Source organism: Ascaphus truei, chromosome 7, assembly GCF_040206685.1.
Source record: "Ascaphus truei isolate aAscTru1 chromosome 7, aAscTru1.hap1, whole genome shotgun sequence".
Taxonomy (NCBI): Eukaryota; Metazoa; Chordata; class Amphibia; order Anura; family Ascaphidae; genus Ascaphus; species Ascaphus truei.
Genome location: NC_134489.1, coordinates 16,573,829 through 16,599,280, shown reverse-complemented (window position 1 = coordinate 16,599,280; position 25,452 = coordinate 16,573,829). Strand labels below are relative to the sequence as shown.

The window sequence follows — 25,452 nt, the reverse complement described above, 5'->3', positions numbered from 1 at the left end:
TGGACCATCACCCATCCATCTGTCCGTCACAGCATGGTCAAAATCACCCCCCCCCCCCGCACTGCCTCTGTGCCCCATCCTGAGACATAAGACAAAGGGGGATATGTTGACAGATGATACTCACAATGCTGCAGAGTGGGAGAGAAGGATTTACCATGTTCTGCCTTTAAAGATGCACAGAAGAGGAAGGGCTGGGAATGCACCCGGCAGAAGAAAAATGAATGATAAATAAACAGAAATGCGAGGGTCTGGAGAATAAACTAGAAAGGGCTCAGGAGAAATCCACCCACACGGTCCTCCCGCAGCCCACTGCAAAGGGAGACAGGGGCTCTGCTGACGTCACGGGAGATTCATGAATGGACAGGGACGGGGCTGCTTAGAATTCAGCACAGAGCTCGCAGTGACGTCTGCGGTGAGCTGAGCAGGGAGGGGGGCGAGGGGCAGCCAATGGGGCGCAGAGCGGCGCAGCCAGCCCTCCCTGGCACAACCAGGGAATAAGTATGCTCCGCCAATCAAGGGGCTCCGGCCACGCACCTTTTAACTGTTACAGGGCTTGGGGATGCTGCCAGCTGGGACACAAAATATCCAGTGATGTATGTATGTATGTATGTATGTATGTGCACATATACACAGATAAATGTATAATATACTGTGTGTGTATGTATATGTATGTATATACACACACACACACACACACACACACAAATATAATAGACTATAAATATAATAGACTATGTCTGTGGGTGGGTTTACTGGCTTTGCATCTTAACCCAGACTGTGCACAAAGCTGTGAAATGCAGCAAGCAAAAGCTTACAGGGGACCATGTTATATGGTTTTGAAGCAAAAGGTGGCCCTGTGTACTCATTTGCATGTCATTTCCCAGAATCCCTTGCTGCAGTGGAAGCACTGTGTGATAATGGCAAAAAGCAGGGTTCTATGCAGTGGAGGGTTTTTAGTCACCTTTTTCACCCACCATAACCTAAATAATGTAATATATATATATATATATATATATATATATATATATATATATATATATACACACATACATACATACATACAGGAAAGAAGAAGAGGAGTGCGCTCTCTCCTCTTCTTTCCTTTTTAGATATCCTGTGGACGTGGTAGGTCCACATTGAGAGCTGCCGGAGACCCTACATACCAGTATCCATTTTATCATCGGAACTATCTGAGGACTGGTTTATCCTTTTATTTGCTTTTTCATGTATTGTTGTTGTATGTTTGTTTTTGGCCCATCTTATGTTTATAGGTCTGTATACCTTTACAATATTGCTTAGACTATTTAGGTTATACATCAGATATATCTACATAGACATACATAGTTATATTTTCCTTTAAGGCGCAGCTTTTTTCCTCTTGTTTGTTACATACATACATACATACACACACACACACACCCCCTATTATATATATATATATATATATATATATATATATATATATATATTAGGATGTTTGTGTGTGTATATATACCTATACATACATACATATACATACACATATACATACATACACAAATAAAAACAAATAGACAATACCATTATTTCTGTGAGCTTTCGAGAAACACTTATCTGAAGAGATCAGTGCATCTCGAAAGCTCGCACAAATAAAAGCATTTCGTTAGCCACAGAACGGTATCGTCTACTCGTTTTGATTATTAAGCTCGGCTAACATGGTTCAGATACTTCTACATCTATCTATCTATCTATCTATCTACCTATCTATCTATCTATCTACCTATCATTACCAAGTACAGCGTTACAGAATAATACAATGAGTGGGTAGCTTGAATACTTTGTGCTTGGGGACAGTGAGAGTTGGAGTAAACGTAAGTGCATTAGAGCAGGGGGCTCAACTCCAGTCCTCAAGCCCCTCCAACAGGTCAGGTTTTCAGAATACCCCAGCTACAGTACTGAGCCTCTGTTTGAGCAACCGTACTGAAGCAGGGATTGATTGAGCCACCTGTGCTGAAGCTGGTACAGTATATCCTGAAAACCTGACCTGTTGGGTGGTGGGTGGTGGGTGGTGGGTGGTGGGTGGTGGGGGGGGGGGGGGAGCAGCTTGAGGACTGGAGTTGATTCCCCTGCATTACACTTACAGCACATGGCTAGGAATAATCATTGCCCAGTCAATACCATGTCACATTGAAGGCTGAGATTTTAGTGGAGTATAGAAGATGGTGGGATAGGAGGGAGAGGAGAATGTGGCTCATACAGGTAAATAACTGCCCACCACACCGAATACACATACACACTCAAGCAGGGTATCCTCCTCTTCAGGGAGGCGTCTGCCGTGCAATGAAGTGTCGCTGCCAATGTCTCTGACACTCGTCTGGCAGCAATTGGATTTTAGGTGTTGGGAACTGCATATTTGTGCAGTAACCAAGGGGTTAACCCAGGGTTAGTTAGACTGTTTAACCTATTCCTTGTCAGAGGGGCCTGCAACTCACCGTGAAAGGATTAAAACAGCAAAGCATGTGAAATGATATATATATTTATATATATATTTTAAATAATTAAATTCTGTAGTATTAGATAATACTTACTGTACTTTTAAAAATTATTATTCAACTCTTAATAAAAAATTTAATTAGTTTTAAAGCATCATTTGATTTCTATAGCAGGCTTTAGCCCACCTCCCCAGCAGTGCAACACTTTCCTGTTTGGGATAATTTGTTGCCAATATTCCCAGCAGTTTGAGGTGCAAACTGTAACAATAGATAATGTTACCTTAGTAACATAAGGATACATTGTAGTTGTTGAGTTACACTGACTGAAGCAGCCATTATGTTAGGCACACATTCAGGCTTTTTACAGATTTATAACAGAAGCACTAGCGTAGGTAATAATGTAGAATTATACATTGTCACATGCTTAACATATAGAAATAATAATTAAAAAAGAAAATAAAAAAGGGGGGAGGGGGAGAATGTAGTATTGCTTCTTTAATATAATACATTAGATGCCCAAACCCATAACGTTGATACATTTTTCTCACGCGGCACTGACATATCTTGTAGACCTGTACATAGCACGCACTGAGCTGCTGCCCTGAAGAGCTTGCAATCTTTTGGGGGGGAGGGAGGGTGGCTTAGAGAGATAAAGTGACTTGCCCAAGGTCACAAGGAGAGTTGACAAGGATTTGAATCTAGGTCACCAACCACAGATAGTGCCTCTACTAGGTGCCCAGAAGACACGGCATGTAATGCACTGTAGGACCCTCTGGCAGCACGAGGGTTAAACCTAGCATGGGTTTGAGAGACCAGGACAGGCTGGGGTTGGGCGAGTTATGACCACCAAACCTTCAGCAACCCGCACAACAGATGTCTGGATATTCAATATGTTTGAGACATATTTTGGGATCCATATCTGGACAGCTGTGAACAGAGAGCTACCCATGCTCGACTCAGACCCTTTGCCATCTCTTCTGACCTTGGGCAAGTCACCCAATTCTATAGGCACCCGATTTTACCAGGGCCCCGTGTATCTCGTTTACTACCTTTAATTTTTAAATTGCCACACGTATCTTCATCTTGTAGTGTTTAGTTTATGCATGAGATTTGTTAATCAAGCTTGATGGATTTTACATCATCATCTACCTACTGTCCGAAATTATTAGGACATGTTCCAACTGCAGCTGGTTGGGATAAAGTGTCCTGAATTTTAGGACATCTTGACTTTATCTGCTTTTGATGAGCGGTCCAAGTGGAAGGGCGCCCAACATCAACAAAAACCATTTGCATTGTACTCAAGAATGATCTGTGCAATATCACAGCTGAGAACGCAGAAAGGGAGAGAGGCTTCTCGTTGCATTTAACCCGAAGCTGCCCTTATGATGTACAGGGCGTGCCGTACTAGGGGAAGATCGCGTCCATTGGTCCACTGGAGATGTCAATGCAATTCGAACGGAAGTGGAGCCACTTCACGATCGCTTTAGGCCGGTTGTGACCGCTTGATTGCTACCCCAGGAGATCACATGGTCGCGATCCCATAAGACACAAAAATATTACACATCGGAGCCCCCTAGTGACTTATATAATATACTTAAAGTTATAGGAACCTATAACCATGATAAAGTAACCTATCACAGTGATGTTGATCTTGAAGTGCAGTGGTGCGCAAACTGGAGGGCGCGCTAGATTTTTGTGGGGGGGGGGGAGGGCGCAGCAGTTATAGAGGTCCCGCACTCTCCCCTCAGCCATTTAAATTAAATGCTGGGGGACTGCCCAAGGCCTCTATAACCCACTTACCTTCCCTTCCAGCGTCGCCCTGGTAACCCGGCGTCAAATGACGCCGCGGGGCCACGTGATGTCACGTTGCCATGACGTGACGTCACATTACCCCGCGCGTCATTTGACGCCAGGGACGAGTGGGGGGGGGGGGGCGTAAGGCACCAAGGCAGGGGTGCGCACCCCTGTTATGGTGACATCAATAAATGTGACTTTCAAACTTCAATGTCAGTGAAATCTAATTGAGAAAAATCTTAAACTCATAAAACAAATAAGTGCAAAATAAATGTACAAAAAAAATTGAATATATGTGCACAAATATATATAGTCTTGCTGCTCAAACCCTTAGAGAACCGTTTCACCAATTCCTCCGATAGTAATTTTCTTCCGCGTTAGGGGAGCACCCTTTAACTTAGAAGAAAACGTGATCCAATAAGATCAGCTGCGAAAAGGGTTAAGCTCTGCTCCTAAGAGACTTCGTACAAATGAAAGGTGCAACCCCAACGCGCTTCATACATCTGACGCAACTTGACGCAGATAAAAAGGTTTGCTCCGTTATTTTAGAGCGAATTGCTTCTTTTATACATTCTCCCCGAAGTTGGCAAAGAAAACACCTGTCTCTGATTTGCATCTCATCAAAACTCACAAAAAAAGGTACGTACATGTCATCTTCGGGACTTCGTAACCCAACAATGTAATCAATCAAAGGACCCTGAAGACTCTTATGTCCAAAGTAAAGAGAGTTTCCATAAGAGAAAAAAACCCACAACTTTCAGCTAAATAAGGGAAACTCCGATGTGGCTGAAAACAAGTTGCAGAATTTGCCTTTAGCCCATTGCCAAAAATTCTCTGCTTGTTCTCCATCTTAGAGAAAGAAAGATGTAAAAGCATATTCTGCAGGAACTATTTAAAATATTTGGCACGGCGCTTCTCTGTACACTATAACCCTGTCACCACAAGCTACTGCATTCAAGTTCAGCGCACCTACAGTAACTACCACCTCTACATCATCCGTAATCTGCGCTATTTCTTATTGCGCGTTTCACAGTAAGGCACTAACTATACTTGCGAAGCCATTGGATACATCCTAGAGCGGAGTGGCCTACTCCAGTCCTCCGTGGCCACCAAGAGGTCATGTTTTCGGAATATCCCTGCTTCAGCACAGGTGTTTCAATCAGTGGCTCACTCACAATGACTGAGCCACCCGTGCTGAAGCAGGGATATCCCTAATACCTATCCTGTTGGTGGCTCTTAAGGACTGGAGTTGACCACCCCAGTCCTAGAGCAAACCTTTGATACTGATAGAGAATGTGTTGAGTAGCTGAGTGGTTTCACTTTACTGCAACAGGATTGCACAACAATGAACCCATTTGGCAGCAAGCAGGCTAACTTTGCTCCTGGGTGCACTGTACAATTATCACAAAGGGAAGAATTGTGTTGGTTCAACCACTGGATGATAACAGCTTATCAGATCGTGGCCAAAGGTCGGGTGGAGGGTTTATGGATTGGTTAGTGTTTGCATGGGCTCTGCATTCCTATAGAAAACACGTTTTCAGGGCATTGTCACGGTGCACAAAAGGTGTGCACATTCTCACAAACACCTGCTGAAAATGACTGTGTACGATTTTCATTCCTTATACTGTAGTAATTAAAAATGGCGGACTGCATACGCTGCAGGACCATCGATGTCTTATTTGGGTCCAATGCCCCAGTACTTTGGGAATGAAAAATAGAGTCCTGTCTGGTGAATACGGGGAACATGGCTATTACTCACTCATTGGCTTTTGGGGTTGATGCCTGCTTTTTATCCTGCTGCCACATAGGAGCTCCATTTTCCCAGACTTTGGTTACTTCCAGGGGTAATAATACATATGTTTTGCTTATGTCTTCGACTGAGCCACTTGTGCTGACGCACAATATCCTGAAAAACTCACCGGTTGGTGGCCCTTGAGGACTGGAGTTGGCCACCCATGTATTAAGTGGTCTGTACATGATAGCCTTGTGGCTCATGGGAGGTAAATAACAGCGGCCTTGTACAAAGCGGTCCTGTGCAGCTCTCCCATGATATAACCAGTTCCCTTTAAATGCCAAACGCATCGGTATTTGCACTTATTTACACAGCTAGATGTATGAACGCTGCAAAGAGGGAAAAGGAAAACAAAATGACTCGCCGGGCACAGATTGCCGGTGCCAACGCATCACCCTCAGCTTCAGAGGCCATTATTGTTATGCACCAAGCTACCCTAAACCCCAGCTCCTCCTTTGCAGGTTGGCTGCCAGAGAGGGCCGCAAACACACGGCTTTTCAAAGCAGTGCCGCTCTGGCAGCAGACAGAAGACACGCGCCGGATCTATTCGGTAGTCCTGGAAGTTCTAAAAAGGTAAACAGCCTTCTTCAGGAGTCGGTTGTACACACATCAGTTCTAATTCATTCAACACACGCGGCATTGTCCGAATTCTGCACACGGAGCAGCAGGCAAGATAAACCTTCTGTGCCACTGTTTCAATGACTGGGTGAGCGTTAGCTGCAGAATGACAGCAGGGACACCTGGTAACATTGGAACTGAAGGCAAAATGTCATTTAGAACAAGCACCCTCCAGTTCTGAAAACGCACGGGTCCGTTGGTGCTCAGGTCGCGCACCCTTACCGCTGGGTGCAGAAAAAAAATCTAAAAGAAATACGCTGGACCGGCACACAAAAAAACACTTAGAGTGTTAACATTGTGACGGAGCGGCCTTGTCGGTATGGTCAGAAAAGAGCTTACACGCCACTTTCTTGCAATGAAAAGTGCTTTATTTCCCTTACCAGGGAAGCAGGTTGTAGTTGCACAGAGAATAAAGCAATGAAAGTAAATGGCATCAGTCTGCAACAAAAACAACAGTCCTTAGTTCCAGGAATACAACAGGGAGTTCAGGCTCTCCCCTCAGCCAGGCCCTCCCCGCAGCCAGGCTCTCCCCGCAGCCAGGCTCTCCCCGCAGCCAGGCTCTCCCCGCAGCCAGGCTCTCACTTCAGCCAGGCTCTCCACCCAAACAGGCTCTCCCCTCAGCCAGGCCCTCCCCGCAGCCAGGCTCTCCCCGCAGCCAGGCTCTCCCCGCAGCCAGGCGGTTTTTACATCATTGAACCACCTGTGCTGAAGCAGGGATATCCTGAAAACCTGACTTGACCTGTTGGGGGGGGGGGGGGGGGAGAGGGGGGCTTAGGGACTGGACTTGAGCCCCCCTGCACTAGGAGATAATGATGGAAATCAGGGTTGCCGACCTGCCTGGGACATGTGCTCACAGGTAATATTTTTAGCTGCTGCATTATGGAAGAGGAATTTCCTGTATATTACTGTATGCGGCGGAGGCGGCGGCAGGTAACGGTAGTTGATGCTATGGAAGGAGAGGGGAACATGTTTCCGCCCCACCAAATGGGACTCAATATTTGAGACCGTGGTCACTAGCGACATGGAGAGTTGTCCCGGGTCCCTGTGTGTTAGTGCGCACGGATTAGGAAATGAGCGCGGCAGTGACAAGGCTATGCAGATTGCTAACGAAATGCTCCTACAAGCTGCTGCACTTTGCAAAGTCACCCAACATGTTACAGCTTCCTGCAGCCACTGGAAAAAATGTTCACATTTCTTTTAGGTCACCCCAAAAAAACCTGCCAGCTCGTAGGAACTTAGGGCTCACAAGTGGCCAAGATGGACACATTTAGTCAATGCTTTACACCCCGTCTTCTGGTCTCCACAGTTAAACCGGTATGGGACTTTTAGACGCGGCTGGCCATTTCTGCCCCGAGGTAGGTGATTAGCGTCAGGGTGAGGGGTGTTAGGGTGAGGGGTGTTAGGGTGAGGGGTGTTAGGGTAAGGGGTTAACGGGTTAATATTTTTTTTCCCCCACAAAGCGGGTTAATATTTTTAAGGTAACGGGTTAATGAGTAAGGGTTTGTAGGGTAAGGGGTTAACCGGGTTAAGGTGGTTAGGGTAAAGGGTTACGGTTAAGTAAGGGATTAAGGTGGTTAGGGTAAAGGGTTAGGGTTAAGGTGATTAGGGTCAGGTGTTAAGGGGGTTAGGGTAAGGGGTTAAGGTGGTTAGGGTAAGGGGTTAAGGTGGTTAGGGTAAGGTGTTAAGGGGGTTAGGGTAAGGGGTTAAGGTGGTTAGGGTAAGGGGTTAAGGTGGTTAGGGTAAGGTGTTAAGGGGGTTAGGGTAAGGTGTTAAGGGGGTTGGGGTAAGGGGTTAAGGTGATTAGGGTAAGGTGTTAAGGTGGTTGGATTAGTGTAAGGGGTTAAGGTTGTTAGGGATAGGGGTCAGAGGTCACATTACCTGTGGCGGTAAAAAGTCCTGGTGTTGAAGCGGCGGTGGCGTGGGACTGTCCCAGACTGCAGTTTAGTTGTATCTGATAATCGCTTGGTAACGTTAGACATTGGAGGCAGAATTACATACCGCCAGTTATTATTTATTCAGCACTGTGCCTGCACCTTACAGTGATACCGGGTATCTCCACAGCCCCTAATCAACATGCCATGACGCTGCTGTCTCACTGTCAGGGAAGTTCTAAGCCCTATTCATCTGAATGGTGCTCAAAGCTTCCCTGACAAGCAGCGAACTTAATAGTGACCTTTAACTTGTTAGCTGCCGGCAGGTTATACAATGCATCGCTCTGGCAGAGAAGGGGATAGTTTAACAAAACACAGAACCCCAGCAAGCTCTGTTTGGGAACCCCTGAGCCCCCACAAAATATATATATGTATATAAGTGTCAAAATGGAGTGCTATTGAGCGTGGCATATATGTATACAACAGACGACAGAGAAGCCCAATGCTACATCCAACATGACAGAAATACACAGTAAAATACTTATATATTCTCTTGAAATAGGGTCATTTAGTTTAACCCTTTGGCCAAAGCGTTGTAAGCTTGCGAGCCACAACAAGGCAGACACCTGTTCGCAAGGCCTAACACTACCAGATAAAATACTAATATGCCTCTATTAGGATTAAAATTCTCATTTACCTCTATTAGGAGGGAGAAAGACCACAGTGGGTCTAAAAGGGGGATAGTGCCACACAAGATGGATGATAACGCGGCAAAAAAACGCCCAAGTTCTAAGCAAACTGCTGTTCTGCGAGGAGACGCGGAGAACACTTTTACAGTAAATATTCAAGATTCGACAAACAGATTGTGTGTGTGTGTGTGTGTGTGTGTGTGTGTGTGTGTGTGTGTGTGTGTGTGTGTGTGTGTGTGTGTGTGTGTATATATATATATATATATATATATATATATATATATATATATATATATATATATTAGGACCCAATGAAAATAAACATAAGCAGATACCCACAGTAAGAGAGAAAATAATCACTGCAGATATGAAGATAAATAGCAGGAAGAGAAAACAACATATGTCCTTCAACCCCCTTGCTACCAGAGGCGCCAGCAATTCCAGTTCTCTGGCAAGGAACGGGTTAAAAGATCAGTGATCTCCTGTGCAGAGATTTTAACAGAGACACAGAAGTACCCCATAATATGACCACAATGAGAGGGGGAGGGGGCAGGGATCCTACACAGACACATACCAGGCATTGGCAGGTGCTGTCACTCCGTCCCCGGGTCCTGTCACTTGTGATCTAACTCCCGGCACTGCTTGGTGACAGTGCAGAGGAATGTGGGAGGGGACAGAGGGACGCACACCTGCGTCTGTGTCGCCAGTGACACCGGCACACACACACACACACACACACTGAATTTGCATGTCATTACCCAGAATTCCTGGCTGCAGTGAAAGCATTGTATGCTAAGAGTTATCCATATATGCTCACAAGTGGTATTTTTATTTGATTTATAACATCTTTTTGGGAAAAATAAATAAATAAAATATATATATATAAAACAGAGAGACAGACCATAAAAAAACGTGCACACTTTTGCAAGAAAATATACACTTTTTTCTTTAAACACCCCCACACTGTACATGGGGAGAGAGACTCTTGATCCAGTGCACAGGTGTAGTTGAGAGTTGGGAACATGATGTCATGTCAAGTGAAATAAAACACGGGTGAAACTTGCCTGGCTCGGCCGATACTGATCCAAGGTGGCAGGGGAATTCCAGCTACACTTCAGTTAAAGGTTAACCTGAGCCCACATCACTCTGCAGCACCCTTACTCCCGGTCATTCATGAGACCAGTGAGACTGCAGCCTCCCCAGTCAGCCCTGGCTATTCAAGGTGCAATCTCACGTAGCTGTCCAAAAGATAAACAACCTTTGGTAAACATTTAATGATCTGATTGCTTTCTCATGTAGCCCTGTTCCCTAGGAATACAGTGCGCTACCAATGCTGTTTGACCTGTTGGCTCGCAGGGCCTAAGCCTCTGCCACGGAGAGCCTGGGGCAACACATGTGAATACAGATAACCTCTTACCAAGTGCAGCGCCTCCACCTGCGCTGGCTCCCAGCAGAGCGGGAGTAGTTCCTCGCAGGACAATAATGTATTACCACGCACACAGCATATGAAAGAAACAGTGACTTTAACCTTGCATGTCATACAATAAGTGTCCCTCTGTATAGGAGACACAATAATAACTAACGCGTCTCGCAGGACGCGACCCCTCACCGTGTACCTAGACCGTGTCCAATTCCCCACACCACAACCCCACCCCCCAAAGTGAGGTATGTGTGACTGCGCAGCCACTATGTTCTGGTGTTATAGTTGGTGCACTTAAGGATGTTACCTGCCGAGTGCTCCAGCACTCGGGCCTGCAAATGGACTTCGCAAAGGATCCGACGATGAAGACACTCCAGGGATACCTTCCGGGGCGATCCCACCCTGCTGTGTTTGCGGAGGTCTGAGCCCAGACCTCTGTATAGTACCGCGAAAGTATCTGAGTATAATACCTTATGGGCGAACACTAAAGGGGCTGGTTCCTATTCAGCTTCACTCACTGTGACTCAGGGCCTAACTGGGCCGGGGGTATGAGGCCTAGTGTAGGGGCCACTTGCCTCCCTACACGCAGAGCTCCTTCTCCTTCCTATCGGCTCTGCCCGGCGTGCTCCCATGCGCAACCTCCTAACCTTTCCTCCCGCGAATCCGCCCGCCCTATAGGCTCCCTGGCGTCACCTGGTCTCGCAAAGGATCCTGGGACTCGTAGTTCCCTCCGCTCCCTCCTATAGGATTGGCTCCTGTTTCGCGGGCTCTGGCAACCCCCTACCGCACATGCGTGACCTCTCCTGCATTACCACCTCCACAGGCCCACCGCGCATGCGCGAACGTCCAACACGGCGGCGCCCTGATCGCTTGAGTCACTGCGGAGCCTCCGGTGCACCGGAGCGCTCCCTGCACTGCTGCAACCTTCCCTATTCTCCCAGCATACAGAGAGAAGGGTGAAGACGGGTGAATCTGGGGAACCTGGCTACACTCAGAATAATGTCACCATGCTAAAATCAAAGATTTGGCTTATTTTGTTTCCCTGCAAATTAATTACAAATTGTATTTCATATTGTGTGGAGAGAGAGAGGGAGAGGGAGAGAGAGGGAGCGAGAGAGGGGAGAGATAGAGAGGGAGCGAGAGAGAGGGGAGAGATGGGGAGAGAGGTGGGGGGAGTGAGGTGGTGGGAGAGAGGGGTGGGGTGTGGAAGAGAGTGGTGGGGGTGTGGGGGGAGAGAGCTGAAGGTATGGAGGGAGAGGTGGGGGGAGAGAGCTGAAGGTGTGAAGGGAGAGGTGGGGGAGTGGGAGAGGTTGGTGTGTTGGAGAGAGGGGCTTGTGTGAGAGAGAGGTGGGGCTTGTGTGAGAGAGAGGTGGGGAGTGTGAGAGAGAGAGGTGGGGAGTGTGAGAGAGAGAGGTGGGGAGTGTGAGAGAGAGAGGTGGGGAGTGTGAGAGAGAGATGGGGTGAGAGAGAGGTGGGGTGAGAGAGAGGTGGGGTGTCAGAGAGAGGTGGGGTGTGTGAGAGAGAGGTGGGGTGTGTGGGAGAGGTGGGGTGTGTGGGAGAGGTGGGGTGTGTGGGAGAGGTGGGGTGTGTGGGAGAGGTGGGGTGTGTGGGAGAGGTGGGGTGTGTGGGAGAGGTGGGGTGTGTGGGAGAGGTGGGGTGTGTGGGAGAGGTGGGGTGTGTGGGAGAGGTGGGGTGTGTGGGAGAGGTGGGGTGGTGAGAGAGAGGTGGGGTGGTGAGAGAGAGGTGGGGTGGTGAGAGAGGTGGGGTGTGTGAGAGAGGTGGGGTGTGTGAGAGAGGTGGGGTGTGGGAGAGAGGTGGGGTGTGGGAGAGAGAGGTGGGGTATGGGAGAGAGAGGTGGGGTGGTGAGAGAGAGGTGGGGTGGTGAGAGAGAGGTGGGGTGGTGAGAGAGGTGGGGTGGTGAGAGAGGTGGGGTGTGTGAGAGAGTTGGGGTGTGTGAGAGAGGTGGGGTGTGTGAGAGAGGTGGGGTGTGGGAGAGAGGTGGGGTATGGGAGAGAGAGGTGGGGTGTGGGAGAGAGGTGGGGTGTGGGAGAGAGAGGTGGGGTATGGGAGAGAGAGGTGGGGTATGGGAGAGAGAGGTGGGGTGTGGGAGGGGAAAGAGAAAGGTGGGGGTGTGAGGGAGAGGTGGGGCGCTCCCTGCACTGCTGCAACCTTCCCTATTCTCCCAGCATACAGAGAGAAGGGTGAATCTGGGGAACATGGCTACACTCAGAATAATGTCACCATGCTAAAAGCAAAGATTTGGCTTATTTTGTTTCCCTGCAAATTAATTACAAATTGCATTTCATATTGTGTGGAGAGAGAGAGGGAGAGAGAGGGGAGAGAGAGGGAGAGAGAGGGAGCGAGAGAGAGAGAGGGAGAGAGAGGGAGAGAGAGGGAGAGAGAGGGAGCGAGAGAGAGAGATGGGGAGAGGGGGAGAGAGGTGGGGGGAGTGAGGTGGGGGGGAGAGAGGGGTGGGGTGTGGAAGAGAGTGGTGGGGGGTGGGGGGGAGAGAGCTGAAGGTATGGAGGGAGAGGTGGGGGGAGAGAGCTGAAGGTGTGGAGGGAGAGGTGGGGGAGAGAGCTGAAGGTGTGGAGGGAGAGGTGGGGGAGTGGGAGAGGTTGGTGTGTTGGAGAGAGGGGCTTGTGTGAGAGAGAGGTGGGGAGTGTGAGAGAGAGAGAGGTGGGGAGTGTGAGAGAGAGAGAGGTGGGGAGTGTGAGAGAGAGAGAGGTGGGGAGTGTGAGAGAGAGAGAGGTGGGGAGTGTGAGAGAGAGAGAGGTGGGGAGTGTGAGAGAGAGAGAGGTGGGGAGTGTGAGAGAGAGAGGTGGGGAGTGTGAGAGAGAGAGGTGGGGAGTGTGAGAGGGAGAGGTGGGGAGTGTGAGAGAGAGAGGTGGGGAGTGTGAGAGAGAGAGGTGGGGAGTTTGAGAGAGAGAGAGGTGGGGAGTTTGAGAGAGAGAGAGAGGTGGGGAGTGTGAGAGAGAGAGGTGGGGAGTATGAGAGAGAGAGGTGGGGAGTGTGAGAGAGAGGTGGGGAGTGTGAGAGAGAGGTGGGGAGTGTGAGAGAGGTGGGGAGTGTGAGAGAGGTGGGGTGTGAGAGAGAGGTGGGGTGTGTGGAAGAGGTGGGGTGTGTGGGAGAGGTGGGGTGTGTGGGAGAGGTGGGGTGTGTGGGAGAGGTGGGGTGTGTGGGAGAGGTGGGGTGTGTGGGAGAGGTGGGGTGTGTGGGAGAGGTGGGGTGTGTGGGAGAGGTGGAGTGTGTGTGGAGGACAGAGAAAGGTGGGGATGAAAGAGAGAGAGGGATGGACATGTTGGAAAGATTTGGGGGTGTTGGAGAGAGAGGTGTAGGAGTGGGAGAGAGAGTAGTAGTGAGAAAGAGAGAGCTGAGAGAGAGAGAGCTGAGAGAGAGAGAGAGAGCTGAGAGAGAGAGAGAGCTGAGAGAGAGAGAGAGAGAGAGCTGAGAGAGAGAGAGAGAGCTGAGAGAGAGAGAGAGAGAGAGAGAGAGCTGGAGAGAGAGAGAGAGAGAGAGAGCTGAGAGAGAGAGCTGAGAGAGAGAGAGAGAGCGCGAGAGAGAGAGAGCAACACGAGAGAGAGAGAGAGAGCGCGAGAGAGCGCGAGAGAGAGAGAGAGAGAGCGCTAGGAGAGAGAGCGCTAGGAGAGAGAGCGCTAGGAGAGAGAGAGAGCTAGGAGAGAGAGAGCTAGGAGAGAGAGAGAGCTAGGAGAGAGAGAGCTAGGAGAGAGAGAGCTAGGAGAGAGAGAGCAAGGAGAGAGAGAGCAAGGAGAGAGAGAGCAAGGAGAGAGAGAGCTAGGAGAGAGAGAGCTAGGAGAGAGAGAGCTAGGAGAGAGAGAGAGCGAGAGAGCTAGGAGAGAGAGAGAGCGCTGAGAGAGAGCGAGAGAGCTAGGAGAGAGAGAGCTAGGAGAGAGAGAGGGCTAGGAGAGAGAGAGAGAGAGAGAGAGCTAGGAGAGAGAGAGAGAGAGAGAGAGAGAGCTAGGAGAGAGAGAGAGAGCTAGGAGAGAGAGAGAGCTAGGAGAGAGAGAGCGAGAGAGCTAGGAGAGAGACAGAGAGCTAGGAGAGAGACAGAGAGCTAGGAGAGAGAAAGAGAGAGCTAGGAGAGAGAAGGAGAGAGAAAGAGAGAGCTAGGAGAGAGAGAGAGAGAGAGCTAGGAGAGAGAGAGAGATCTAGGAGAGAGAGAGCTAGGAGAGAGAGAGCTAGGAAAGAGAGAGAGAGAGAGAGAGAGAACGCTAGGAGAGAGAGAGCTAGGAGAGAGAGAGAGAGCTAGGAGAGAGAGAGCTAGGAGAGAGAGATAGAGAGAGCTAGGAGAGAGAGATAGAGAGAGCTAGGAGAGAGAGATAGAGAGAGCTAGGGAGAGAGAGATAGAGAGAGCTAGGAGAGAGAGAGAGAGAGAGCTAGGAGAGAGAGAGAGAGCTAGGAGAGAGAGAGAGAGCTAGGAGAGAGAGAGAGCGAGTGCTAGGAGAGAGAGAGAGAGAGAGCTAGAGAGAGAGAGCTAGGAGAGAGAGAGAGCTAGGAGAGAGAGAGAGCTAGGAGAGAGGTGGGGAGTGTGAGAGAGAGGTGGGGAGTGTGAGAGAGAGGTGGGGAGTGTGAGAGAGAGAGGTGGGGTGTGTGAGAGAGGTGGAGTGTGTGGGAGAGGTGGGGTGTGTGGGAGAGGTGGAGTGTGTGGGAGAGGTGGGGTGTGTGGGAGAGGTGGGGTGTGTGGGAGAGGTGGGGTGTGTGGGAGAGGTGGGGTGTGTGGGAGAGGTGGGGTGTGTGGGAGAGGTGGAGTGTGTGTGGAGGACAGAGAAAGGTGGGGATGAAAGAGAGAGAGGGATGGACATTTTGGAAAGATTTGGGGGTGTTGGAGAGAGAGAGGTGTAGGAGTGGGAGAGAGAGTAGTAGTGAGAAAGAGAGAGCTAAGAGAGAGAGCTGAGAGAGAGAGAGCGAGAGAGAGCTGAGAGAGCTGAGAGAGCTGAGAGAGCTGAGAGAGAGAGAGAGAGAGCGCGAGTGAGAGAGAGTGCGAGAGAGCGCGAGAGAGAGAGAGCGCGAGAGAGAGAGCGCGAGAGAGAGAGCGCGAGAGAGAGAGAGCGCGAGAGAGAGAGCGCGAGAGAGAGAGCGCGAGAGAGAGAGCGCGAGAGAGAGAGAGCGCGAGAGAGAGAGCTAGGAGAGAGAGAGAGAGAGCTAGGAGAGAGAGAGAGAGAGCTAGGAGAGAGAGAGAGCTAGGAGAGAGAGAGAGCTAGGAGAGAGAGAGAGCTAGGAGAGAGAGAGAGCTAGGAGAGAGAGAGAGAAAACGCTAGGAGAGAGAGAGCTAGGAGAGAGAGAGAGCTAGGAGAGAGAGAGCGAGTGCTAGGAGAGAGAGAGAGAGAGAGATAGCTAGGAGAGAGAGAGCTAGGAGAGAGAGAGCTAGGAGAGAGAGCGAGCTAGGAGAGAGAGAGCGAGCTAGGAGAGAGAGAGAGAGAGCGAGCTAGGAGAGAGAGCGAGCTAGGAGAGAGAGCGAGCTAGGAGAGAGAGCGAGCTAGGAGATAGAGAGCGAGCGAGCTAGGAGAGAGAGAGCTAGGAGAGAGAGAGAGAGAGGTGTGGAAGAGAGGTGGGGATGTTTGTCTATCAAGTGTTTTCTTTACCCTTAGCCCAGGGGTGCGCAAACTGGAGGGGGTGAAATTTTTCTGGGGGGGGGGGGGGGAGGGCGGCGGTTGCAGAGGCCCCACGTTCTTCCCCTGCCATTTAATTTAAATCCCTTGGGGATCGCGTAAGGCATGGGACATAGTAAGCGCTTAGGTGCTGCTGCTCGCTCTTGCTTGCTGCCGCTCGCTCTACCAGGAGCTTTTTGCTGTCCTGGCAGAGGAGACAGCAAGCGCGCTTGGGAGGCGGGTATCACTGTGTGTGTGTCACTTGGTAGCTGTCAGTGTTTGTGTGTGTCACTTTGAAGTGGTCTGTGTGTTTGTGTGTCACTGGGGAATGTGTGTGTGTGTGAGTGGTGTGTGTATATTATATAATATTTTAAAAATGAAAAAAAAAAGACATGTTGTGAGAATAAATTATTTATTAACATTGTGCAACTTTGATAAATATATACACACACACACACACACACACACACACACACACACACACACACACACACACACACACACACACACACACACACACACACACACACACACCTCTGTCTGGTCTGGTGGCTCTGTAGTTACAATACCGGACCGGCTGCAGCCCCATTGGATGGGAGCGGTCACGTGACCGCTCCTCCGCTTCCCCGAGCGGCAAATTTCAAACTTGCCTGTCTCTGGGAAGTTTCTCAGCCTCCGCACGCATCAGCACGCATGCGGAGGGAGAAACTATAGCCACGCTGATTACAGATGCAGGGGCTTTGTGCATCTGTTCAGCGCGGCTCAGCCCGGCTCAGCTCACTATGTCCTGGGCCTAAGGCCTCTCCAACCTCAACTTACCTTGATTCTGCCGGCTTCAGGGCTCGTCTCAATGGCAAGCCGGTCATGTGACGTGACGTCACATGACCCCACAGTGTCCTTTGACGCTGTGTTGCCATGACGACGCGGCGTCAAATGATGCAGCGGGTCAAGTGACATCACAACCCCGCGGCGTCCTTTGACGCTACACCAAGTTAAGGGGGGGGGGGGGTGCATGAGCACCGGGGTAGGCAAGACAGGGGGGCGCAGCTCCAAAAGTTTGCGCTCCCCTTCCTTAGCCCACCATTGACCTTATCAGAGACCTAATAAATATAAAAGAGAAAAAAGGAGAGAAGGGGGCTTTAATTGCACAAACTCTTGTTGGACACACAGTGACATCAAACAAACGAAAGCACCCAGAGGAAGTCACATGTCCCAAGTCTCAGCTCATCATGTTTACAAACTAACTGCAACGAATGACTGGAAAATACTGATTGTTGTCACATGTGACCCTTTAAACACGTACACTTTTATCCTAAGAGAGACTACCGCTTTACCTGCTGTTCTAACCCCTACGCCACAAGAGTGGATGGCTGTACCAATAAAGCACCAGGGGAGATGATGCAGAACTACTCAACTGTGTTAGGCCGCGTCCATAGAGGGGGGAGTCGCGCTGAGCCGTGCGGACGCTCCGTGATGAGCCCCCTCATCCTCAATGAGTATGTCTTGAGAGGGGGCTCCCGCGAGGGTCCGCAGGCATGCTGAGGCGCTGGGATTTTCAGCCGACAGCAGAGCCTGTTTCTCAGCGCATTGTCGGCTGAAAACACCCAATCAGCGTGAAGCAGCTGCGCAAAGAAGCAGGATGCCTGTGCCTGTCATACGGCGGAGGGGGGTGGCCGTATGTGAAGTGGGAAGGGAGGGGGCTGAGGACTGAGGCCCCGGCCGCAGGGCCGGCTTTAGAATTTCCCCGCCCTTATGCACTTACCATTTTGCCTCCCTGTCGTCCTCCTCCTGCAGCGCCCCGACGCCACGTTTCTGTGACGTCACGTTGTCATGCCAACACATCACCATGTGACGCCGTGGCGTCATTTGACGCTGCGACCCTGCAGAAGGAGGTAAGAGACCTTTACAGAGGCCCCTCGCTCTCCCCCAGCAATCAGTTTAATTGTTGTAGCAAAGAGAGCAGGGCATCTATAAGCGCAGCACCGCCCCTCTGAAATTTGCCATCGTAGGCCCGGGCCTAGTAGGCCTCTGCCTAAATACGTCCTGCTCCTCCAGCTGTCACTGCTCCCCCCGCCCCCTTTCTTGAGTTTTGGGGACGCCCAACCACGTAACTACAGTCACCCTGCTTTGTGCGCTGGACACAGAACAGTGGTCTCGATAACAAAACAATGTATTGTGGTGGGACCCAGTGCAAAAGGATTGGGAGCCTCTTTACTAAGGCAATTATGCGGCAGAGCAAGGACGGTACTGGATGTTCTAGCACGTTGCACCGTTTCTTGGAGCACGTTTGTATGAAACGTAAGGCCCAGTTTTGTTCCATTTGGTGCAGTTTGCTAGAAGCCAGAAAGTGACACAGCCTAGGCCCAGATCCACAAAAAGGTGCTACGCTTTAGCACGCTTTCACTCCCATTCATATGAACGAGAGCCGAGGCGCGTTAAAGCTGAGCCCCTTTTTGTGAATCCGGGCCGTAAGCTTTTGTCTCAGTGCCGTGTGCACATTAACCCATAGAGTGCCACAGCCCCTCCGGCACTCCAATCACGTGACCACTTCATCGTAGCGCGGGGTCCTTTGAGGTGGAATAAAAGCGGGCAGGTGATCGCCCTGTCAATTGATGATAGAACGGAAGGTGAGGAGTACATCCCCCTTCCCTCCGCCATCCGTTCAGATCGAGGCCTGTGGCTCCTGACGCAATCTTCCTTAGGCCGCGGACATGGTCAGCGCCGCGCTGACGCTCGGCAGTGAGCCCTGCAGCTACAATGAGAGCGGCTTTAGCAGGGGCTCGCGCACGCTTCCGCAGGCGTGCGGAATCATAGCCGACAATCCAATTTTAGTTTTGGCGCTCACGGGAGCGCAGAGCCGGTCACATGAGAGGTTAACCCAATGAGGGCGAATCAGCTCCGTGACATCACTGGCCCACCCCCCGACACGCCCCCGGACAGCGTACGAACTAAGGCCAGGGAAAGCACCCGCTTTCCCTCAGCCTCAGCGCGCCTCCGCACGGCTGTAGTCACCATGGACTCAGCCTTAAGAAGACGAGAATTTTTTGGGGGAAGTAGCTACTGGGTTATGGGACTCCAGGGTGCCAGAACCCATAACAAAGTAGCTACATCCTAGGGCAGAGGTGCTTAACTCCAGTCCTCAAGCCGCCAACAGGTCAGGTTTTCAGGATATCCCTGCTTCAGCATAGGTGGCTCAATCAGTCCCTGCTTCAGCACAGGTGGAATCAGAGGCTCAGTCAAAGTGCTAAAGTAGGGATATCCTAAAAACCCGACCTGTTGGGGGGCTTGTGGACTGGAGTGGAGCACCCTTGTCCTAGAGCACTCAAAGGGATAAAGCGCAAAGAGGAGACGCAGTGTTTGATACGTCTCGTAATAATCGCCGTCATGTAACTCCTACTGGCACTACCCAAATCACAAGCTGACATATGGGACAGAAACCTAGATGCATTGATGCACAAAGGTCACTTTGACTTACATGGATATGGACCCAATAAATATATATCATGTAATAACTCAATAGTTACTCTCATACCCAGCATGGGGGAAGAAGGTGTCAGCAATTCCAACGTTGCAATGATTAAAGCTGCATTGTAACGTTTTCGGAGGGGATGGGGGGTGATACTGGTATTGTAAGTATTTTTAGGAAATTTCCAGATTAGGCGTAAATGGAATGGAATTAAGCACACAACCTTGTGTATTAATAAACCCGATCACCTGGATCAATATACCGTAAATACAAATATAGGATGAGTATCTCCGACGTGCACATTTAACAAACTGAAGGTTGAACTCGATAGACACATATCGTTTTTCCACCGCATCCACTTTGTAACTATCTCACCTTAAAGTAGCATTCGCTCTTGGTAAATTTTTTATTATATAGGTGGGAAGTTCTGGGTCTCCAGAGCTTAACCTTTTTTTATTTCAGCTCCAAGGACCCCTTGGTTCCCGATCTATTTACCCGGGAAGGTGTCGCCGGTTACTTCCTGGTTGTTCCAATGCCCGCGTCACGCGATGGATGACACGGCGGCTTCCTATTGGCCCCCCAAACGGCAACAATTAAAATGCCATTTTGTTACCCCTGTGTCTCGAACCACGGGTTCCCCCGGAGCGGATATAAAACCCGGATCAGTTCCAGAAACCCCCAGCTACCAACACGAAAAAATTAAACACAAAGCAAGAGTAACTTCTACTTTAACCACTACACCACACACCAAGATATCAGATCAGATGTCTGATACTTCAGCGAAACCCGCCTATGTACCTCTGTCCCTAAGATATGATGAAACCAGATGATACGCTTGCAGTACGTACAGTACATACTGGTGGCCAAGTATGAAGTGCTGGCCGGGTTACTGAAACCGCTCACTGATCAGTAGTACCAGGCCCTTATATTCAACCCCTTAACACAATCTGCTTCATTTACAACATACTTACAAGGGTGCGTTATCATAGAAAGCTTCCTTTCCTTTGCCCGGAGGCCAAGTTTCTGGTATTAACCCCTTTGCTTCTGCAGGGGCAACACGCAGCCTTGTTACAGCAAAGGAATGAATAAAGGTTGATATATGATATAGATAAGGTATACGTGTGCACAAAGCATTGAACCAAGCATGTGCTGGCCCTTTAAACTCTGCATGTAGTCTCTGATCACCTGTACTATTTTGAACCTATCATTTAAGATATGCAAATAGCTGTGCAAATGTAGGCTCAAAAGACAGAGTTTGCTAGGAGGCACAAGAACATTTCACATGATACACAGTAGCTGCTGGTAGTTACAGGAGAGTAGCGACAAGAATAAAGTAATAATCTCACCGATGGAAATGCAGTGACCGGGGGACGGCTTGTGAAAAGGATTTTAGAAGTCCAAAAAAGTGGCCAGATTAAAAAGCGCCAAAAATAAATAAATGCACGTGTTTTTACTTCTAACGTATGTTAATCCACAGCCAAAATCTATGGAAGGAGAAAATAAAATATACGAAGACTGCCTACAATTAGCATTTGGATCAGCTATGTGGGACTGTGGGTTTAACTGCTTCCGCTGCCTTTTCGTGCGTGTAACAGGGGGGGCCGGGGGGGAAGGGGGGAACGTGATCATATTTGGTGTCCCGGGATGCATAGGGGGAACATGGCGAACCTGGGGAAAAGTAGCTCGTTTGAAATCCTACCTCCCCCCCCCTGGGGATAAGTCGGTCTCTGCTCTCCGTCTGCTTCCAGCGCCATTACCCTGCGCGCATCAGGACATCTGCAGAACAATGCATTCAATCAGCCTGTTTGTATTGTCAGTCTGTTTAAACAAGGCAGCCTCCAACGGGCAGCACAATACGTAGGCTCGCCAATGATATTTCTGTAGTGACCTGCCAGCTAGTCAGTATACTGTACAGGGAAGGGTGCATGCAATTCCTTTTAACCCCCTCACCGCCAGAGCGCGGTCTTAGTGGTCTCAAATACTTGACGCCTTTTCCATTAACCCGGTGTCTGCCAGAGGGGCCTGCAAAATAATGCTATTTATATTATCTGTTATTTATTTGATTACCACGTGTATTACTACTGTGAAGCGCTATGTACATTAATGGCGCTATATAAATAAAGACATACAAAACAATGCACTCACCGATTAGGTTGAGCTCTTGGGCACAGGGTCTCCTTTCTTCCAATGTTACGTTCGTGTCTTGATGCCCGTATCCTATCCGCATTATAATATTCCCTGTTTTGCAATTGTTTTTAAAAATGGTATCTGGCTGGCCTTATAAAACAATATACCTATTCTTAAGTGAACACAGGGTTAAAATGTGATTATTTTCGGATTCGCAACCTCTAAATGACACGTATTAAAGGGTAGTTTGAGCCGTGGTAATGCTATTTTTTGTGCCTTTTTAAAAAAAATAGTCTACGTCTTTGTTGTCATTAAAAGTACAGGTTCCCTGGGAGGGGTGTAACTCAGGAGGGAAATGCGTTTTATAGTTCCAGCTCGGCAAACAGAGGCTCATATTTCTACTGCCGGGTACTGTATGCTGAAATGCCAGTGGGAGGGACTCGGGTCAAACAAAGAAATTAGGGATTGTTTAGGTCAGGGGTGGCCAACTTCAATCCTCAAGGGCCACCAACAGGTCGGGTTTTCAGGATATCCCTGCTTCAGCACAGGCGGCTCAATCATGTGCCACTGATTGAGCCAGCTGTGCTGAAGCAGGGTTATCCTGAAAACCTGACCTGTTGCTGGTGGCCCTAGAGGACTGGAGTTGGCCACCCAGGTTTAGGTATTGTTCAGCAATATGTTAACCCCTTGGGCAGCTGATATCACTATGCAAAAATAAGGTCACAGCAAGCCAAAATGATAGACCTTATTCTCTCCCCACTGTCTCAGGGAATTTACATTCTAATTGAGTGGGGTTTATGTTGATATATCTCAAAGAGTTTACAATCTAACTTAATAACCTGTAGAACACAGGAAGGCAAAGCAACTCGCTCAGGGCAAAGGAGCGGAAACGGAGATTTGAACAGTTAACCCTTTTGGCGGATAGAAGGGCCCCGATAGTTAAGATGGCTGCAAGTGTACACTAATATACTCAGGATCACTATAGGGCACAGTATGCATGGCTATCAATCCTCCCCCCTCCCCCCCAACTCCCATCAAAAATGAAGTGCAGCTTTAGGCTGCAGCCATAGTGTGCGCCCCGATAAAAAAAACATTAAGTCAGTCAGTCTGGCCATACTGCTCGCGATGCGGCGTGCGTCAGAAGAGCGGCAGAATTTTAAGGAAATAAAAACATTTGATTTTTCACACGACGGCCGTGTCACGTGAGCGTTTGAACCAATGAGGGTGACCAAGCCTGGTGACGTCACAGCCACGCCTCCTCATGACGCGTGTTATCTGAGTCCACAGATCGCTCAGGTGACAGGCGCGCGCGCGCCTCCACTATGCCCGCAGTCTTAAAGAGACAGAATGCCCCACAAACACTCCTAATAATATCTGCATCTGCAGTACGGGGCTGGCTGTTTGGTGTTGTAGGGTTTCTTTAGGCCATCACCCTGCTCTATGGGTGACAGGTCTCTGAATCGGAACGGACATCCTGAGTCCAAAGACATTAACACAGATCATTAAGGTCCCCTTTCTTCCATGATGCAGTGGCTGGCCCAGTGCCACACAGAGCCCCTTCTGGGCCAGAGAGGACAACAACTACATGAAATGTGGCGTTTACAGTGTATGACTATCTGCACCATAGCTACTCAATATAATTCATCTTATACTCCTCCTATTGCCCCACATAACCCCATCCTATAACTCCTTCTATTGCTCCCTATAACCGATCCCTATAACTAGGGTGACCAGATTTTGAAAATGAAAAACCGGGACATTTTTTTTTTTACATAACAGTTTATTTATTGTAGTACACTTATACTTTACTACCATTAGTCCTTGTTACATAGTTGTGTGTGTGTGTGTGTGTTGACCTCACTAATCGAACAAAAAAAAGCCAGATGTGAATGATTCTGAACCCCTTAACCAGTGTCAGGATGCCCCCTCTTCACAATTTCTAAAGCAACAATCCCGCCTGGGATCTTACCTGATCCGCAGTCCCTCAAGGTACTATACTGGAGGGGAGGTGTTCCCTACCTGTCTTCCGAGGTCTCCCGTGTGAAACTTGAGTCAGATCTGGAAGTAAGCAGGGTAGGTTACTTCGGTGTAGGTATACGGCAGTTAAGATAAGACACAGAGAGGGTGAGAGAGAGAGAGAGAGAAGGTGAGAGAGAGAGAGAGAGAGAGAGGGTGAGAGAGAGAGGGTGAGAGAGGGTGAGAGAGAGAGGGTGAGAGAGACAGGGAGAGGATGAGAGAGACAGGGAGAGGGTGAGAGACAGGGAGAGGGTGAGAGAGACAGGGAGAGGGTGAGAGAGACAGGGAGAGGGTGAGAGAGACAGGGAGAGGGTGAGAGAGACAGGGAGAGGGTGAGAGAGACAGGGAGAGGGTGAGAGAGACAGAGAGAGGGTGAGAGAGTCAGAGAGAGGGGGTGAGAGACAGAGAGAGGGGGTGAGAGAGGGTGAGAGGGACAGAGAGAGGGTGAGAGACAGAGAGAGGGTGAGAGAGAGACAGAGAGAGGGTGAGAGAGACAGAGAGAGGGTGAGAGAGACAAAGAGAGGGTGAGAGAGACAGGGAGAGGGCGAGAGAGACAGGGAGAGGGTGAGAGAGACAGGGAGAGGGTGAGAGAGACAGGGAGAGGGTGAGAGAGACAGGGAGAGGGTGAGAGAGACAGGGAGAGGGTGAGAGAGACAGGGAGAGGGTGAGAGAGACAGGGAGAGGGTGAGAGAGACAGGGAGAGGGTGAGAGAGACAGGGAGAGGGTGAGAGAGAGGGAGAGGGTGAGAGAGACAGGGAGAGGGTGAGAGAGACAGGGAGAGGGTGAGAGAGACAGAGAGAGGGTGAGAGAGTCAGAGAGAGGGTGAGAGAGACAGAGAGAGGGGGTGAGAGAGGTGAGAGGGTGAGAGAGACAGAGAGAGGGTGAGAGACAGAGAGAGGGTGAGAGAGACAGAGAGAGGGTGAGAGGGAGAGGGTGAGAGAGGGTGAGAGGGAGAGGGTGAGAGAGACAGAGAGAGGGTGAGAGGGTGAGAGAGACAGAGAGAGGGTGAGAGAGACAGAGAGAGGGTGAGAGAGACAGAGAGAGGGTGAGAGAGACAGAGAGAGGGTGAGAGAGACAGAGAGAGGGTGAGAGGGAGAGGGTGAGAGAGACAGAGAGAGGGTGAGAGAGACAGAGAGAGGGTGAGAGAGACAGAGAGAGGGTGAGAGAGACAGAGAGAGGGTGAGAGACAGAGAGAGACAGGGAGAGGGTGAGAGAGACAGGGAGAGGGTGAGAGAGACAGGGAGAGGGTGAGAGAGACAGGGAGAGGGTGAGAGAGACAGGGAGAGGGTGAGAGAGACAGGGAGAGGGTGAGAGAGACAGGGAGAGGGTGAGAGAGACAGGGAGAGGGTGAGGTGAGAGAGACAGGGAGAGGGTGAGAGAGACAGGGAGAGGGTGAGAGAGACAGGGAGAGGGTGAGAGAGACAGGGAGAGGGTGAGAGAGACAGGGAGAGGGGTGAGAGAGACAGGGAGAGGGTGAGAGAGACAGGGAGAGGGTGAGAGAGACAGGGAGAGGGTGAGAGAGACAGGGAGAGGGTGAGAGAGACAGAGAGAGGGTAAGAGAGGGTGAGAGAGACAGAGA

General features: G+C 49.7%; 1 protein-coding gene across 4 annotated transcripts in view; it reads right to left on the bottom strand.

Moving 5' to 3' along the window:
- Nucleotides 1-25,452, bottom strand: part of MAP3K13 (mitogen-activated protein kinase kinase kinase 13) — a 108,758-nt gene that overhangs the window by 75,156 nt on the left and 8,150 nt on the right. Inside the window, exon 1 of one of the 4 annotated variants that reach the window (XM_075607095.1) lies at nt 21,430-21,506. The exons of 1 other annotated variant lie outside the window; for it this stretch is intronic. The gene's annotated coding sequence lies outside the window, so the exon portion shown is untranslated. Of the gene's footprint in view, nt 1-124; nt 370-9,809; nt 9,866-21,429; nt 21,507-25,452 lie in introns of those variants that run through there. 2 more of the 4 variants (XM_075607094.1, XM_075607092.1) reach the window with 2 other exon arrangements.